At 44.2% G+C, this 18,409-nt stretch overlaps 1 protein-coding gene across 1 annotated transcript in view; it reads right to left on the bottom strand.

The window, feature by feature from the left end:
* AVEN (apoptosis and caspase activation inhibitor) overlaps positions 1 to 18,409 on the bottom strand; it is a 539,051-nt gene that overhangs the window by 88,238 nt on the left and 432,404 nt on the right. The window lies entirely within an intron of this gene.

Raw genomic sequence — 18,409 nt, 5'->3', positions numbered from 1 at the left:
TTGGGATAGCTTAATTTGGTCTTGGAAGAGCTGGAGTGTGGTTCTTGTTGAAGTCCTGTTCATCCTTCATCCTATGAAGTTAAGTGTTCCGCTTGTCCTGTTGGGTGTATGTGATCTGCAAGGATGGATTCATACCCAAATTAGTAGAGAGTGCCTTCCACATGGATAAGTGGGCCCACAAGGTACCACCAAAACATTTCCCAGAACATAACTCTGCCACCACCAGCATGTCATCTTCCAGCAATGGTTGCAGGGTGTTTGTTCTCTGATGTTTCTCACCTCACACACCAACATCCATCCATTCGATGAAGCAAAAAATGTGACTCATGGGAGAAGGCAACCTTTTGACAATCAGAGGAGGTCCAATTCAGCTCAGATACTGCTAAGAAAACTAAAGTCTTATCTGCTAAGGAAACTTTGTTAGCAGAGGTGGAGAGACCATCCATCTGCTTTGAAGCCCCATACACACTAGGGTTTTAGACAATTTTGGTGGTGAGCCACTCCACTGTAGTGTTCACCTCTCACATCAATTGCCATGTACCATTTATGTGAGAGGTGAATACTACAGTGCTGCACAGTTTCCACGTCACTTATTCACAATACAATTTGTCCACTCAAAATACACTTTCACCACAGCAACACAAGAACAATTCACAAACTGCCCAGTCTCAGAAATACTGCCTGTCCTGGAAGCCAATAATTATTCCTTTTTTCAATTCTGATAAATTGGCTCTTTTACCCATGACCGCAATAAGGGATACGTATGCAGACAGCCTATCACATGTTATACAGTTGCAAGAAAAAGTATGTGAACCATTTGGAATGATATGGATTTCTGCACAAATTGGTCATAAAATGTGATCTGATCTTCATCTAAGTCACAAAAATAGACAATCACAGTCTGCTTAAACTAATAACACACAAAGAATTAAATGTTACCATGGTTTTATTGAACAAACCATGTAAACATTCACAGTGCAGGTGGAAAAAGTATGCGAACCCTTGGATTTAATAACTGGTTGAACCTCCTTTGGCAGCAATAACTTCAACCAAACGTTTCCTGTAGTTGCAGATCAGACGTGCACAACAGTCAGGAGTATTTCTTGAGCATTCCTCTTTACAGAACTGTTTCAGTTCAGCAATATTCTTGGGATGTCTGGTGTGAATCGCTTTCTTGAGGTCATGCCACAGCATCTCAATCGGGTTGAGGTCAGGACTCTGACTGGGCCACTCCAGAAAGTATATTTTCTGCTGTTTAAGCCATTCTGTTGTTGATTTACTTCTATGCTTTGGGTCGTTGTCCTGTTGCAACACCCATCTTCTGTTGAGCTTCAGCTGGTGGACAGATGGCCTTAAGTTCTCCTGCAAAATGTCTTGATAAACTTGGGAATTCATTTTTCCTTCGATGATAGCAATCCGTCCAGGCCCTGACGCAGCAAAGCAGCCCCAAACCATGATGCCCCCACCACCATACTTCACCGTTAGGATGAGGTTTTGATGTTGGTGTGCTGTGACTCTTTTTCTCCACACATAGTGTTGTGTGTTTCTTCCAAACAACTCAACTTTGGTTTCAATTGTCCACAGAATATTTTGCCAGTACTGCTGTGGAACATCCAGGTGCTCTTGTGCAAACTGTAAACGTGCAGTAATATTTTTTTTTTTCACAGCAGTGGCTTCCTCTGTGGTATACTCCCATGAAATCTATTCTTGTTTAGTGTTTTACGTATCGTAGATTCGCTAACAGGGATGTTAGCATATGCCAGAGACTTTTGTAAGTCTTTAGCTGACACTCTAGGATTCTTCTTCACCTCATTGAGCAGTCTGCGCTGTGCTCTTGCAGTCATCTTTACAGGACGGCCACTCCTCGGGAGAGTAACAGCAGTGCTGAACTTTCTCCATTTATAGACAATTTGTCTTACCGTGGACTGATGAACAGCAAGGCGTTTGGAGATACTTTTATAACCCTTTCCAGCTTTATGCAAGTCAACAATTCTTATTCGTAGGTCTTATGAGAGCTCTGTTGTGCGAGGCATCATTCACATCAGGCAATGCTTCTTGTGAAAAGCAAACCCAGAACTGGTGTGTGTTTTTTATAGGGCAGGGCAGCTGTAACCAACACCTCCAATCTCATCTCATTGATTGGACTCCAGTTGGCTGACACTTTACTCCAATTAGCTCTTGGAGATGTCATTAGTCTAGGGGTTCATATACTTTTTCCACCTGCACTGTGAATGTTTACATGGTGTGTTCAATAAAAACATGGTAACATTTAATTATTTGTGTGTTATTAGTTTAAGCAGACTGTGATTGTCTATTGTTGTGACTTAGATGAAGGTCAGATCACATTTTATGACCAATTTGTGCAGAAATCCATATCATTCCAAAGGGTTCACATACTTTTCCTTGCAACTGTATACCCACCAAACCAGCTCACTACACGTAACTTCATGAGCTACACGCTGCTGATGTCGAAAGTGGTCATAATAATGTGACTCGACTGTGTATTTGTCCCGTTCATCTGAAGGGGGCCAGAAGAAAACCATCTACTTGCTAAGGAAACAATCCTATTTGGATGAACAGCACAGATTTTCAGTGGCAGAAATTTCCACAACAAATCTTTTGCATGTGACTTTATCCTAAAGAAGATGCCTGGTTAACTAGAGGTGTCCTGAAGGCAAGCTGACTATGGGATGTGGTTCATGTTCTGTGATCTGCTGGCAGGTAAACCAGTATGCAAATGCTTATTTTGAGATCCTAAATTAATGAATGGGAAGCTCCCACCTATCAACTCCGTAAGATCTGACAGTATTTTAACAAGGCGTCATCTATGGTACATACCGTAACTTCTTTTAGCAACTACATTATTAAGGTGAGACAGATTTGAGTAAATACCTCGACCAATATTCCTAACACTGTAATGACCTTCTAATGAAACAGAATCTTTCTACTTTTTGACTTATATACTCATTTATAGCAAAGAACACAAATACGCATGTGTAGATGAATGATCAGCTCCGCTGCTCCTTGCAATCTTCCAGCTCTTTGCTTCTCCATCGATCTCTCTTTGTCCGCATTGTACTTTCTATATTTAGTGCTTCTCAATGTCAGGTTTTCATTACGTTCCCTCAGCCCTTGCACAACCATTTCTGTGAACACTGTGCATGGATTCCTCAATGTCTTCCATCTCCCTCTCCGCTTTATTAATATGTACATATAAGGGATACAGATAATCCTTTTAAACTTGGTCATTAACTTAGACATTTCCTCACAGTACACAAGTCCTTTTTTGGCAAAATGTGTCCCTTGGAAAATATTAGAAAAATACAACTATATTAGCAGTGGATTTCTGGAGCTCTTAAGAAATCCATATTTTAGGAAGTGGCAGAAAATGTGCCAGAAAATAAATGAGAATCTCATTTGGAATTGTCAGACCTATAATCAATCAGTGAGTGGGTGTGTGGTGGTTCTAGGACGAGATGAAAATCCCATGCAAGAGGCAATCGTAATAGAAGATTAATATGTGTACACGTACTTTATGAGTCTCCCCACTTGCTAATAACACTGCAGCAAATTGTACGTGCTGGTGCGGGACTGTTTCTGTAAGAACTCCTGGGACAGGTGACCTCAATTTCACTGCTTGGAGTATTTCTGAATCACTACATAACGCTCTACAAATGTTGTTACATTAATTCCATCAGGATTTTATATTTGTATCACATTTGAATGAGAACGGAAAACTCAGAGGAAAAAGGGAGATAAGGTGGAGATTCCCTTGAAATCGAGGGAACACAAAATGATCTGCAAAAACATTAACTGCAGAAAGCTGCACGCTTTTACAGATTTATAGACCGTTAGAAAGTTAGACCAATAAATAAAATCATCATCTGGTCTTTTGAAGATTCACAACTTAAAAAACCAAACTGCACAGTACCTACCACTTCACAAAAATATGCTGAATGCACCAGTATCAGGGTGTCTGGCTATGGCCATAAAGAGTAAAGTCGGACTGGCCCACCAGAGTATCCTCAGGTTGGTCCAGGCTGACAATAATGGACCGCTAATAAAACAGGGCCCTTAAATGGAACCTGTCACCTCTACTATGCTACCCTCACTGAGCGTTTCGAAATGTTCATTGTGTTACCCTAAACATATAAATTACACTATTAATTTCATTTGCAGACGAATTCAATAAGTATTATGCAATTTTGGACTTTCTGCCTTTTATGAAAATTAACATAAAAGAGTCATATCTTACTTGTGTGACCAGAGAAGAGTCATATTTTCAAGCTCTCAGGTTAATTTGCATATGTATCAAAGCGTTGTTTTTTTTTACACAATAAAAGCACACAGAGCTATGGGGACTGGGTATTGCGGATGTGCTAGCGACCATCTAGCAACCCATGTCCTCATCTCTATACCTTAAAATCCAGGTGACAGGTTCCCTTTAAGGTCCTATATACTCAGAGGTTGGGCCCAAAGGACTTCAGTCTGACACTGATAAAGAGAGGAGAGACACAACCAAATTGTAGGGTTCAAGGATGCTCCTTGAAACAGAATTCTACTGTTCCTAACCTTCCATCCTGAGCACAACTGGAGGTCATGCATCAACTCTAAAACCATGACAATTGCACAGTATCCTGATGTCATACCCAAGAAAACCTAAGCTTGTTAACAATTTGGAAAACATCTATAATCTCGTAAATGTCTTGATTTTTACACCAATTATCTCTGAAGTATGTACATACACTGAACAAAAATATAAACGCAACACTTTTGGTTTTGCTCCCATTTTGCATGAGCTGAACTCAAAGATCTGAAACATTTTCTACATACACAAAAGACCCATTACTCTCAAATATTGTTCACAAATCTGTCTAAATCTGTGTTAGTGAGCACTTCTCCTTTGCCAAGATAATCCATCCCACCTCACAGGTGTGGCATATCAAGGTGCTGATTAGACAGCATGAATATTGCACAGGTGTTCCTTAGACTTCCCACAATAAAAGTCCACTCTGAAATGTGCTGAGTTTTGCCTTACTGGGAGGGAGGGGGATTTGGGGGGGGGGGGGGGGGTCATAAAACCAGTCAGTATCTGGTGTGGCCACCATTTGCCTCACACGGTGCAACACATCTCCGTCGCATAGAGTTGATTAGGTTGTCGATTGTGGCCTGTGGAATGTTGGTCCACTCCTCTTCAAAGCTGTGCGAAGTTACAGAATATTGGCAGGAACTGGAACACGCTGTTGTATACGCCGATCCAGAGCATCCCAAACATGCTCAACATGTCCGGTGAGTATGCTGGCCATGCAAGAACTGGGATGTTTTCAGCTTCCAGGAATTGTGTACAGATCCTTGCAATATGGGGCCGTGCATTATCATACTGCAACATGAGGTGATGGTTGTGGAAGATAGAGATGATGCAAGTAAAATACTTTTCTGGGGCCAAAAGGAGGAGGAACGCTGTGACCTCTGGCTCCAAGGTATGGTGGCAGATTTAGAGATGACCTCAACATCATCCTGTTGTGACTAAGAAGCAGCGTGAGCCATCCATCTTCTTTGTTCTCGATAATAATGTGGCACCTAGCTGAAGCAAGGGGAAACTGTGGCCTACTAGCTTCTACGAGTATTTTTAGTATTGCTGCATAGACCAGGCCTTGAGAAGGGAGGAAAATGTTCTAAATAATGCAGAGATTAATAGGGAAACGTCTGAAGTAAAGATAACAAAATTTCTTAAATTTTTTTTCAGGTCTGATTCGTTGAATTTTTTTTAGAAAATCTATTTATGTCCAAAGCAATTCTACACGAATACAATGTGCTCCAGTTGGCCTGAAAATCGGTATATGACATATTGATGTCTTTCGCTTTGCAGTTGTCACGAGGGTATCAAGAGCCACGTCTGACTCCGTTATACCCGGGGTCAGGAAGTCGCAGCGGGTGGCTGCGCGCTCTATATCTAAAGATCACGTTGTTTTTTAGTGATTGTTTTCTGTGTTTGCCTTGCTATCCTTTTTGTCTCTCTCAGGGATCCGTAGCTTCTCCTCCTCAGCTGTTTCTTGTCTGCCACTCCCTACCTCCTTATATTCTCCCCTCACACTTCTCTAGTTGCCAGTTATAGAGCTTCCTGCCTGGACATCTATACTGACCCACTGGAGTGGTGAATCCTGCTTGTCGTTTCTGAGTGCTACCCTCCGGATCCCTGTTGGGCTTATTGTTGTCTCCTGTTGTCGCCCACCTGGGAATATATGTTGAGTCTGTGTTGTCTGTCCTCCCCTTGGTGTTTTCCCTTAGAGTTAGTGGTGCGGACTAGTGTTCCCATCGCCCTGTTCACTACCTAGGGCTCAGCTCAGGGAAAGCCAGGGCTTTAGGCACGTGATCGGCGTACGGGTGAGGAACCCGTCTAGGGACGTCAGGGCAGCCAGGTGCCAGCCGCCAGGTGAGTCAGGGGTCACCATCTTCCCTCTCACTTGGGCAGGGCCTTCCTCGTTCCCTCCCTCTGTGTCACGTATGTGATAGCCACGCCGACCGTGATATTATAACTGGCCATTACTTTTTGAGAGAAAAAAAAAAAAAAATTTATTTAATTTTTTATTTGTTGTTTTTTTCTTTTTTTCTCTCTCTACTTAGAATCTAATATGGATCCTATTGATGCCTTGGCAGAACAGCTTCAAAGCCTGTCTTTGGAGGTGGCAGGATTGAAGGCGTCTGTTCTCCAACAACAGCAGCAAATGCAGCAGACCGCACCCCCAGCGGTTGCTATGGGTAACCAGGTTGTCACTGAACCCAAGGTTGCTCTTCCCGACAGATTTTCTGGGGGAAGGGACAAATTTGCGACGTTCCGTGAGGCCTGCAAATTATATTTTAAGTTGCGCCCTTACTCCTCAGGTCATGAAGAACAGCGGGTAGGGATTGTCATTTCCCTGCTTCAGGGGGATCCGCAATCCTGGGCGTTCTCGTTACCCCCTGGTTCCCAGGCTCTCCGGTCAGTGAAGGGATTTTTTGGGGCTTTGGGTCTCATATATGATGACCCTGACCGAGTCGCCCTGGCTGAGTCTAAGTTACGGAGACTCCTACAGGGAGATCGGTCAGCAGAGGAATATTGCTCAGAGTTCCGTAGGTGGGCTACGGATACTCAGTGGAACGACCCGGCTCTCAGGAGTCAGTTCTGCTCTGGGTTATCTGAAAGGGTTAAGGATGCACTGGCGCTGTATGAGACCCCCCTTTCCCTTGATGCTGTTATGTCCCTCTCTATCAGAATAGATAGACGTCTTAGGGAGAGATCGAAAATTCCGGAGCAATTGGTTACCTCTCCCAAGCAACAGTCAGCCTGTACTGACTTAGATGAGCCTATGCAGCTAGGCGGAACTTCTCGTCAGGTCCGTCCTCCCGAGGTTCGCCGTAGGGGGGGGGCTTGTTTTTTCTGTGGGGGGAGGGGTCATTTCATTAATGTCTGTCCCTCCTTTCTCAAAAACAAAAGACCGTCGGAAAACTACTAACCCCGGGCTGTGCGGAGGATGTCAGCCGGGGGGTATACGTTTCCTCCATACGAACATCTCAATTTGTGTTACCAGCGGTCATTGTTTTTGGTGTTAAGACGGAGTCTATTTCTGTTTTTCTAGACAGTGGAGCAGGGGTAAACTTGATTGATGCCCATTTTGCCCGCACTATGGGTTTGTCTCTCTGTACGCTGCAGAGACCTATTCCCGTATTCGCTATAGATTCTGCTCCTCTGTCTCAGAGAAACCTCACCCACATTGTTCGTAATTTACACCTTCGGGTAGGGGACCACCATAATGAGTGTCTTTCATGTTACGTTCTGGAGGGCCTTCCCTCTCCGGTGGTATTGGGTCTTCCCTGGTTGATAGCGCACAATCCAGTGGTGGATTGGCAGGCCAGGGAGATATTGGAGTGGAGTGAGCATTGCAGAGAGAATTGCTTAAATAACAATTGCTTAATCGCCTCCATAGCTTCCCTACCTACATTTATTTCGGACTTTGAGGACGTTTTTTCTGAAAAGGGTTGTCAGAAACTACCACCTCATCGTCCTTATGATTGCCCGGTTAACCTGATTCCCGGGGCAAAATTACCCAAGTCCAGGTTGTATAATCTTTCGGGTCCCGAGAGACAAGCCATGAAAGATTATATCTCCGAGAGTCTGGCTAAGGGACACATCAGACCCTCTTCTTCTCCCGTGGCTGCAGGGTTTTTCTTTGTTAAAAAGAAAGATGGGGGCCTGCGTCCTTGCTTAGATTTCCGTGAGTTAAACCAGATAACCATCCGTGACCCATACCCCCTTCCTCTCATTCCTGACCTTTTTAATCAGATTGCGGGTGCTAAGTGGTTCTCCAAACTTGATCTTAGGGGGGCCTACAATCTGATTCGTATCAGGGAAGGGGATGAGTGGAAGACAGCTTTTAACACCCCTGAGGGGCATTATGAAAATCTAGTTATGCCTTTCGGTCTGACCAATGCCCCTGCTGTCTTCCAACATTTCGTTAATGATATTTTTAGTCATCTCATCGGCAGGTTTGTAGTCATATACCTAGATGATATCTTAATTTATTCGGCTGATCTGAAAACACATGAGGTGCATGTCAGGCAAGTACTGCAGGTCCTACGGACGAATAAATTATATGCGAAAATTGAAAAATGTGTCTTCGCTGTTCAGGAATTACAGTTCCTGGGATATCTATTATCTGCTTCAGGTTTCCGCATGGATCCTGGGAAGGTCCAGGCAATTTTAGATTGGGATCTTCCTGAGAACCTTAAAGCCCTACAACGGTTTTTGGGTTTCGCTAATTTCTATAGAAAGTTCATTAAAAATTATTCAGTGATCGTTAAACCCCTTACCGACATGACTAGGAAGGGGACGGATTTTTCCAAATGGTCTGTCGCCGCTAAAGATGCATTTTCCTCTCTAAAAGAGAGGTTTACCTCGGCACCTGTTCTAATTCAACCTGATGTCTCCCAGCCTTTTATTGTCGAGGTAGATGCGTCAGAGGTGGGAGTGGGAGCTGTATTGTCTCAGGGTCCGTCTCCTGGCAAATGGCGTCCTTGCGCTTTCTTTTCCAAAAAATTATCTTCTGAGGAGAAGAATTATGATATTGGAAATAGGGAACTGTTGGCGATTAAACTGGCGCTTGAAGAGTGGCGTCACTTCTTAGAGGGAGCAATCCACCCCGTCACGGTGATTACGGATCACAAGAACCTTCTGTACCTAGAATCGGCTAAGCGTCTCACCCCTAGACAAGCTAGGTGGTCGCTATTCTTTACCAGATTTAACTTTGTAATCACCTATCGTCCTGGGGCAAAAAATACCAAGGCAGACGCATTATCTCGTAGTTTCCCTGGAGGGGGTAATGTTTGTGATCCGGTACCTATTTTACAAAGAGGAGTGGTTGTCTCTGCTGTACACTCTGTTCTAGAGGGAAAGGTGTTAGAGGCTCAGGGGGACGCCCCGGCCTCTTGCCTCTCAGAGAAATTGTTTGTACCGTTAAACCTGCGTCTTGAATTATTAAAAGAACATCATAATTCGGCACTTGCTGGACACCCGGGTAGTAAAGCAACCTTGGAGCTTTTATCTCGTCGTTTTTGGTGGCCAAGGTTGCGTCAGGATGTAATGGATTTCGTCTCTACTTGTTCTACTTGTGCACGCGCGAAAGTCTCTCATACACGTCCAGCAGGGTCTTTATTGCCACTTTTCATCCCCAATAGGCCATGGACACATCTGTCAATGGATTTCATCACTGACTTACCGTTGTCGGCGGGTAAAACAGTTATCTTGGTAGTAGTAGACAGGTTTAGCAAAATGGTACACTTTATTGCGCTACCCGCACTTCCTAATGCTAAAACTCTCGCTCAGGTGTTTATCAGTGAAATCGTGAAGCTTCACGGGGTCCCTTCCGATGTGGTTTCGGATCGGGGAACCCAGTTTATTTCTATGTTTTGGAAAGCTTTTTGTTCCCGTTTGGGGGTTCACTTGTCCTTTTCCTCAGCTTTCCATCCGCAGTCGAATGGACAGACTGAGCGTACCAACCAAAACCTAGAAACATATTTAAGGTGTTTTGTGTCTGAAAACCAAGAGTTGTGGTCATCATATTTACCGTTAGCTGAGTTTGCCATAAATAATCATTATCAGGAGTCCACTGGCAAGTCACCATTCCTTGGTGCATACGGTTTTCATCCCCAATTTTGTACTTTCAAAGAGGGGGGGTCTTCTGGGGTTCCCGAAGAGGAAAGGTTTTCTTCATCTCTTTCATCGGTATGGCAGAAGGTGCAAGTTAACTTGAAAAAGATGAGTGGTAAATATAAATGCATGGCCGATAAGAAACGGTCGCCAGGTCCGGACCTAGGAGTGAATGACTATGTGTGGTTGTCTACTAGGAATATTAAGTTGAAGGTTCCTTCTTGGAAACTGGGTCCTAGGTTCATTGGTCCCTATAAAATAGTAGCCGTCATTAACCCTGTGGCTTTTCGCCTGGAGCTACCTCAGACTTTTAAGATCCATAACGTCTTCCATAAATCGTTACTCAAGAAGTATGTTCCACCTCTAGAACCATCACCGCTGCCACCTCCTCCTGTTATTGTGGATGGTAATCTGGAGTTTCAAATAGCCAGAATTGTTGATTCTCGTCGGGTCCGCCGCTCTCTTCAGTATCTGGTGCATTGGAGGGGTTACGGTCCCGAGGAAAGAATGTGGGTTCCAGCGTCAGAGGTAAACGCCAACAGGTTAATTCAGACTTTCCATACCTCTCATCCGGAGAGACCTGGTCCTGAGTGTCCGGAGGCCCCTCGTGAAAGGGGGGGTACTGTCACGAGGGTATCAAGAGCCACGTCTGACTCCGTTATACCCGGGGTCAGGAAGTCGCAGCGGGTGGCTGCGCGCTCTATATCTAAAGATCACGTTGTTTTTTAGTGATTGTTTTCTGTGTTTGCCTTGCTATCCTTTTTGTCTCTCTCAGGGATCCGTAGCTTCTCCTCCTCAGCTGTTTCTTGTCTGCCACTCCCTACCTCCTTATATTCTCCCCTCACACTTCTCTAGTTGCCAGTTATAGAGCTTCCTGCCTGGACATCTATACTGACCCACTGGAGTGGTGAATCCTGCTTGTCGTTTCTGAGTGCTACCCTCCGGATCCCTGTTGGGCTTATTGTTGTCTCCGGTTGTCGCCCACCTGGGAATATATGTTGAGTCTGTGTTGTATGTCCTCCCCTTGGTGTTTTCCCTTAGAGTTAGTGGTGCGGACTAGTGTTCCCATCGCCCTGTTCACTACCTAGGGCTCAGCTCAGGGAAAGCCAGGGCTTTAGGCACGTGATCGGCGTACGGGTGAGGAACCCGTCTAGGGACGCCAGGGCAGCCAGGTGCCAGCCGCCAGGTGAGTCAGGGGTCACCATCTTCCCTCTCACTTGGGCAGGGCCTTCCTCGTTCCCTCCCTCTGTGTCACGTATGTGATAGCCACGCCGACCGTGATAGCAGTCTTCTGTCCACCAGATGTTTTATTATGAGGCCTATAAATGAAAATTCACAGGTTTGATACACAGATTATTAAATAGCACTAGCAAAATTGCAAGTGTTTTCTGGAATTTAAAGAGGGGCTCAATTAAATTAATTAAACTCTCCGTCGGCCTTGACACTAGACCTCTTTGGCCAAGAGGTCCTCTCCAACTGTGCCCCCCTCAAGTTGCCACCCACAGTGTTTTCCTCCACATCATCTAACACTATTGTAGACCTCCCACCGAACCCGTTCCAGGTTCCCCATCCACACCGGTTGATCTTGAGCTCGACTCGTTCCTAACTCTCCACGGTGGTACACCACCCCCACCCTCCTAACACCCCCCAGCTTCGACATACGTATGTCATACCCAATATCTCAACCCAGGTCTGGAAGATTTCTCAAATACTACACAAAACATTACAAATGGTCCGTCTTTTTTATCCCTACCTCCTATTCTAAACGCGTTACGGTGCTCTCTATTTTACTGCGCAATCCCATGCCGCTTACGTCGTACCCAGTACTGAAAAGTCCTGGGACAGTGTCGATCACAAATTATTTCCACCTTTTAGGCGTCAGACATACAAAAAGAAAAAATTCCGAAGAGGGTGCAGAGGGGGTCCGAACAAAATGAAAAATGTAAAATCACCCAGCACACAGGATAAAGAAATGAAAATTTTCAACCTTTCAACTCATCACCTCAATTCCAACCAACTGGTAGTACTATCCAAAGGTCTCTCTTTTTGCCCGTCATCCAAGGTAAAAGGTTTAAATTTTTTTCTAGACCTGCACAATTTTATCAAGAAATTAACCCTAAGGAGACACTTCAGCTTACAGGGCAATACCACCAAAGGAAGCGACACTGGGGCTAATAAACTCACGACACCCTCTGAGACACAATACATCTCTAGTGATTTAAAACCTTGTTCCAACTTTTACCCCCAACATCATAGGGGGAACTTCATAGAGACCTTTTACGATCTAGTTATGGAGGACTTTCGCACCATTCATCAGAAACCAACATCTAACCATACCCTCAAGGCCAAGGAAAGATTGGCCATTAAACAACTACAAGAAAATACTGATCTGATCATTCAGAGTGCAGACGAAGGCGGCGGCATTGTACTACAAAATAGGGCTGACTATGTCAAAGAGGCACTACGTATCTTATCCGACACTGAGTATTACTAGATTTTGGAAGAGAACCTGCTGACTGAACATAAAAAAGCATTCAAGAAACTCATTGACTCTGCATCCCATATCCTCAGTAAAAAATAGCAGGAATACATACACATCACAGATCCGGTTATCGCTCTCTTCTACCACCTACCAAAAATCCACAAAGATACCTCCAATCCACTTGGTCGGCCTATCATTTCAGGTATATCATCCCTTACCTGTAATCTGTCCCATTACGTTGACATTTTTCTACAGAAATATGTAGTTCAACTCCCATCATATCTTAAGGATTCAATCACTCAAAAACATCACATGGAAAGATTCGTACTACTGGATAACTCTATACGTTACGGCCCTTTATTCAAATATTCAACATAACTTAGGCATCAATAGTACTAAACTGTTTCTGGATAACGACGTCTCCATGCCGGAAGAACAGAAATCTTTCAGCCTCAGATGTATCGACTTCATCCTCACGCATAATGTTTTTAGGTTTGAGGAGTCACTATACCTACAGATTAGAAGGAATCATTTTTATTGGCATTTTTGTAAATTGGCAAAATGAGCCATACTTCGCAATATTTCAAAGTATAACATTAGGTGCCTACGCAGTAGGCTTGCTCTTAAGACAATAGTATACAAGTAGAAATTGCATATCTGGTGAGGTCTGTAACAAATAGACCGTAACATTGAGGGAAAATGGGGGGGGGAAAGAAAGGGGAGGAGAGAAGGGGTTTGGGATGAACCCTAACTCAGTCTATCCGAGTCAGAGAGACCTATGTCCACTAGGCGTATCCTACTGTCTTCACTCTTAGTGCAGGAACGTCTTGGTTATTCAGGGGGTATAGTTGGAGTTATGGAGACATGGATCCCAAGTGAGTATCCTGGATTTAAGGGAGATAATCGTGGGAGGCAGTAAACTCTCGTATCTACATGACTTGTTAATCTCCTGTATAACCTCTGTTATAGTCGGTGAGATGGATTGCTTCCAATAACGTGTAACGATCAATTTAGCGCTAAGTAGGACGTGACCTACCAGGTTTCTACAATTTAAGGGGATGGAATGTATACCCAAGAACAAGAGAGCCAACTCAGGGCAAGGATCCACAGCCCGAGCTAGTATCCCAGAGATCAGGTCAAAAACACTGTGCCAGTAAGGGGTAATTACGGGACATGCCCATAGGATATGAAGTAGAGAACCTCTAGAACCGCATCCTCTCCAGCAGTTGGGGGAGGATGTAGGATAAATTGTATTTAGTCTCTGTGGGGTGAAATACCAGTGTAGGAGGGTCTTCAACCCCGCTTCGTAGTGGGTAACGCATTTGAAATTGGAAACCAGAAATCTGATAGCTTGTGCCCAATCTTCTACTGGAAATGTCTTCCCCAGGTCTATTTCCCATTTTTGGATAGGTAAGGTTTTGACAAAAGTGGCTTTGTCCCCTAGAACATCGTACACATATCGCGTAGTATGTTTTTTAAAAAGGAGCGGGAACTGGAATAATCTCAATATGTCGGAATTTATTGAGGGTGGATTCTGCGTAATCTGCGCAACAAAGTGTCTAATCCTAAGGAAATTATAGAATTCGGTATGCGGCAATGCGAATAAACTGTGAATAGAATCAAAGGGGATAAGACAGCCGTCTGACATAATTTGAGATATAGAGGTGATCCCCTTTTCTCTCCAATTTGTCAAATTGATGTCAGGAATATTTAATTCCAATGTTCTCATGGTGGCGTGTGTTAAGAGGGTGGACGTCATGTCTTTCTGAACAGTATGAATCATGGACCACAGGTTACAAACATGCTGTATAGTGAGCAGATTCCTGCGTGATTGGGAAGGGTTCCACAGTTGTTGAATTAAGTAATCTTTCAAAGAAGCGGGTTTTATAGTGGAAGATTCAATCTGAATCCAGGCCTTTGTGTCGTCAGGGATCCACCATTCCCGGGCAAAGGAAAGTGCTACCGCTCGAAAGTAGTCTCTAATATCAGGAAGGCTTAGTCCGCCAGCGCGCTTTTTCTTAAAGAGTAATGCTCTCGCTACTCTGGGTTTGGTTGGACCCCATATGTATTTACCTACGTTCAACTGCGCTTTTTTGAAAAATGTCATAGGGATCGGGATTGGGAGAGCTCTAAATATATATATAAACTTAGGAAGGGTCATCATTTGAAATGATGCCACTCTACCCACCCAGGATAATGCTTTCATAGAAAAGCTGTTGAGATCGCTCAACATGGTGTCTAGGAGAGGGAGGTAGTTCCTATTGTATAGTAGAGAGCAAGGAGAGGTAATCTTTACCCCCAAATACGGGAGCTCTGATGTTTGCCAGTCCAAATCATGAGAGGATTTTAAAGAGGCCACCTCCGCTAGTGGCATATTAATAGGGAGAGCTTGAGATTTGGCATTGTTGATTTTATAATATGAAAGGGACCCATAATCTGCAATCATTGAAAGGGCAGCGTCTAGTGAGTTACTGGGGTCAGTTAACGTGAGGATAATGTCATCTGCGTATAGCGTGATTTTGTGAGACTTGTTACCTATTTCCATTCCAGCTATTAAAGGTGAATTCCTAACAGATTGCGCCAAGGGTTCCAGTGCCAACACGAACAATAGAGGCGATAGGGGGCAGCCCTGTCTGGATCCGTTAGTAATACTAAATGGATCTGACACCACTCCATTAACCCATACCTTCGCAGACGGAGAAGAATATAGGCTATGAATAGTCTGTAATATTTGCCCTGAGAATCCCATTTGACGGAGCGTAGAAAATGTGTAGTCCCAATGCAAGCGATCAAATGCTTTCTCTGCATCTAATGTGATTGCCAGCATTGGGAGGTTGTGTAACTCAGCATAGTTGAATAGGTCTACAATTCGTCTAGTGTTGTCAGATGCTTGCCGACCAGACACGAACCCAGTCTGGTCAGGGTGGATCAGGGAAGGGAGGAGAGGGGCTAATCTATTGGCAATCATCTTGGCAAAGATTTTTATGTCAGAGTTGAGCAATGAAATGGGGCGGAAATTCTGGGGTATGTCCGGTACTTTGCCAGGCTTTGGGATAGTAACTATTAGGGCTTCTAGCATGTCCGAGGGGAAAGAGTGTCCATCTTGCACCAATTTAAACATCTCGTGCATGTATGGAGCAAGGATATGCTGAAAATGGCGATAGTATTCATTAGATAGCCCATCAGGACCCGGGGATTTACCCAGCTGGAGAGACATAACAACTTTTTGAATTTCTGTGAGTGAAAATGGTGCATTGAGGGACTGCAATTGTGTTTGAGTGAGAGAAGAGAGAGCCGCCTGTGAGAGAAAACTCTCCACCAAAGCAGAGTAATTGTCAGGAAGAGGAGTGCTATCTTTAAGGTTATAAAGGGATTGGTAATATACTTTAAACTGGTTGGCAATCTCGCGGGGATCTATCAGTTTTGCTTTAGTTATGGGGTGAATCAAGTGTGGTATTTTAGACTTTGCCTGTTGGGTTTTTAGTTGTTGCGCCAAAAGTCTACCTGCTTTATTGCTCTGAGAGTAGTATTTGGAGCGGAGCCGTAGGAGTGATTTTTGGTAATTTTGGGAAAGTAGGCTACTGAGCTTATTACGTGCGTCCCGAAGTGCAGTAGAACATTGAGAGGTAGGAGCGGATTTGTTTGTGGCCTCTAAGTTAGCAATGTGTTCTAGGGCTTGGGTAATGTCTCGTTCTCTGAGCTTTCTCACAGTAGAATTAAGTTTAATCAAGGAACCCCGCATGTATGCTTTGTGGGCTTGCCACAAGATAAACTTGCTCGAAACTGAGCCATCGTTAAATTGAAAATACTCATTCAACTGCGTAGAGAGCTCTGACACATAGTTTGGGTTATTAAAGAGAAATGTATTATTCCTCCAAATAGGGGGTCTAGTCGATTGAAACTGTTCCTCTAGGGTAATAGTAATCGGGGCATGATCTGACCACTTAATAAGGCCTATCTCAGTGGAAATTGTTTGAAGCAGAGCAGTGTGATCTACCATAAACATGTCTATTCGCGAGTAGGACATATGTATTGGGGAGAAAAAGGTAAAATCTTTTTCAAGGCTATGCTGCGCTCTCCACATGTCCGTAAGGCCCTCAGAATGCAAGAAAGAGGCAACCCCTGTATCTGGTCGCCTGGTAGGAGAAGTGGAGTCAATATTGGGGTGTAAGACGGTGTTGAAATCTCCGCAGAGGATTACTTTCCCTTGTTTGAGTTTATTCACATTGCGCATAAGTTTACGTAAAAAAACCAATTGATGAGAGTTAGGGGCGTATAGGTTAACTATAGTGTACGTGATGTTGTTAATGGAGCAAACTAGAATAACATAACGACCTTGCGAGTCTGTTCTAGACTTAATCAGGGTATAGGCAACAGTGTTTTTGACTGCGATCAGGGTACCTCTCTTCTTCTTGTCACAATGCGAGTGCAGGACCACAGGAAACAGGCGGTGGTGTATTCTATCAGCGTCTGCTTGCAGTAAATGAGTTTCCTGTATACACAAAATATCAATGTTAGCTGTCAGAGCTTCTTTCCACATATAAGACCTCTTCTGAGGGCAGTTGAGACCCTTAACATTAAGGGACATAATTTTGAGACCCATAATGTCAAAGGGAACTGCTTAGTCGACCTCTAGGTTAAGTAGGGGGGTACAACGTTTTGCTTCAAGATCAATAAGGCAGAGTTTCAGGCACTAAGGTTTTGAAGGAAAGAGGGGGGAGGAGAGTGGTGGAGAGGGAAGAACAACAATTAAACAAATAAATGAGACGGAGGTAACCGCCTGAGAATTAAACGGGACGGAAACAACCGTCTAGGCAGAGAAAGGGCGAAAGTTCAGTGCTAGAGTTGAAATAAATCAAAAGTTAAATGGTGACAAAGGACCTGCACCCAATTTGGAAAGTACTGTTCCAACGCCCAGTTGGGGTAATACAGAAGGAATTTCAGCATAATAGACAGAACAGTGTATCGCCACAACGGTAACTCCCAATTTTTGGCTGTCAGGTATAGGGGAGACACTCAGGGCTCAGCCCTCAGACGTGCGTGAGGTGGCAGGAACTTCAGTAGCAATGTCCGCATCCACATTTCTGGAGGACAATGGGATCTGCCAGAGATGAAGTAGTTGCTTTCCTTCTTCCAGGGTTTTGATGGCATGCGTCTGTCCGTTTCTACGGATGAGGATTTTTAATGGGTAACCCCATTTGTAGGGGAAGTCATTATCCCTGAGGGCACTAGTAATAGGTTGTAGTGCTCTGCGTCGGCGGAGGGTGACCATAGAGAGGTCCGTGTAGAGTTTGACCTTCTGATATGGAGCAGGTAGCGAAGGCGTATTCCGTGCTGCCATCATGAGTGCTTCTTTAGTGTGAAAGAAGTGGATACGTGCTAGAGTATCACGCGGAATATCAGGACCCAGGTGTGAAGGTTTAGGAAGTCTGTGGGCCCTGTCAATGATCATATCTGGGATTGGGATCTGTGGCAGTAGTGCCTTTATTAACCCTTTCAGGTAAGCTTGCAGTTCCTGGGGGGCAACATCTTCAGGAATACCCCTGAATTTCACATTATTCCGTCGGGATCGGTCCTCCAGGTCCGCCATTTTCATCTTGACAGCTTCCAGCTCATCAGCCATAGTATTATGGGCATCAATAATGGCATTTTGTGAAGCTGCAAATTCAGCCATTTTCACTTCCACATGCTGCACCTTGTCCTCTGTGGTCTGCAGTCTGGCCGAAAGAGGGTTAATCAGTCCG

The sequence above is a fragment of the Bufo bufo genome, chromosome 11 (genome assembly GCF_905171765.1).
Source record: "Bufo bufo chromosome 11, aBufBuf1.1, whole genome shotgun sequence".
In the NCBI taxonomy this organism is placed as follows: Eukaryota; Metazoa; Chordata; class Amphibia; order Anura; family Bufonidae; genus Bufo; species Bufo bufo.
The sequence above is the reverse complement of the archived record's forward strand: the minus strand, read 5'-3'. Positions and strand labels throughout refer to the sequence as shown.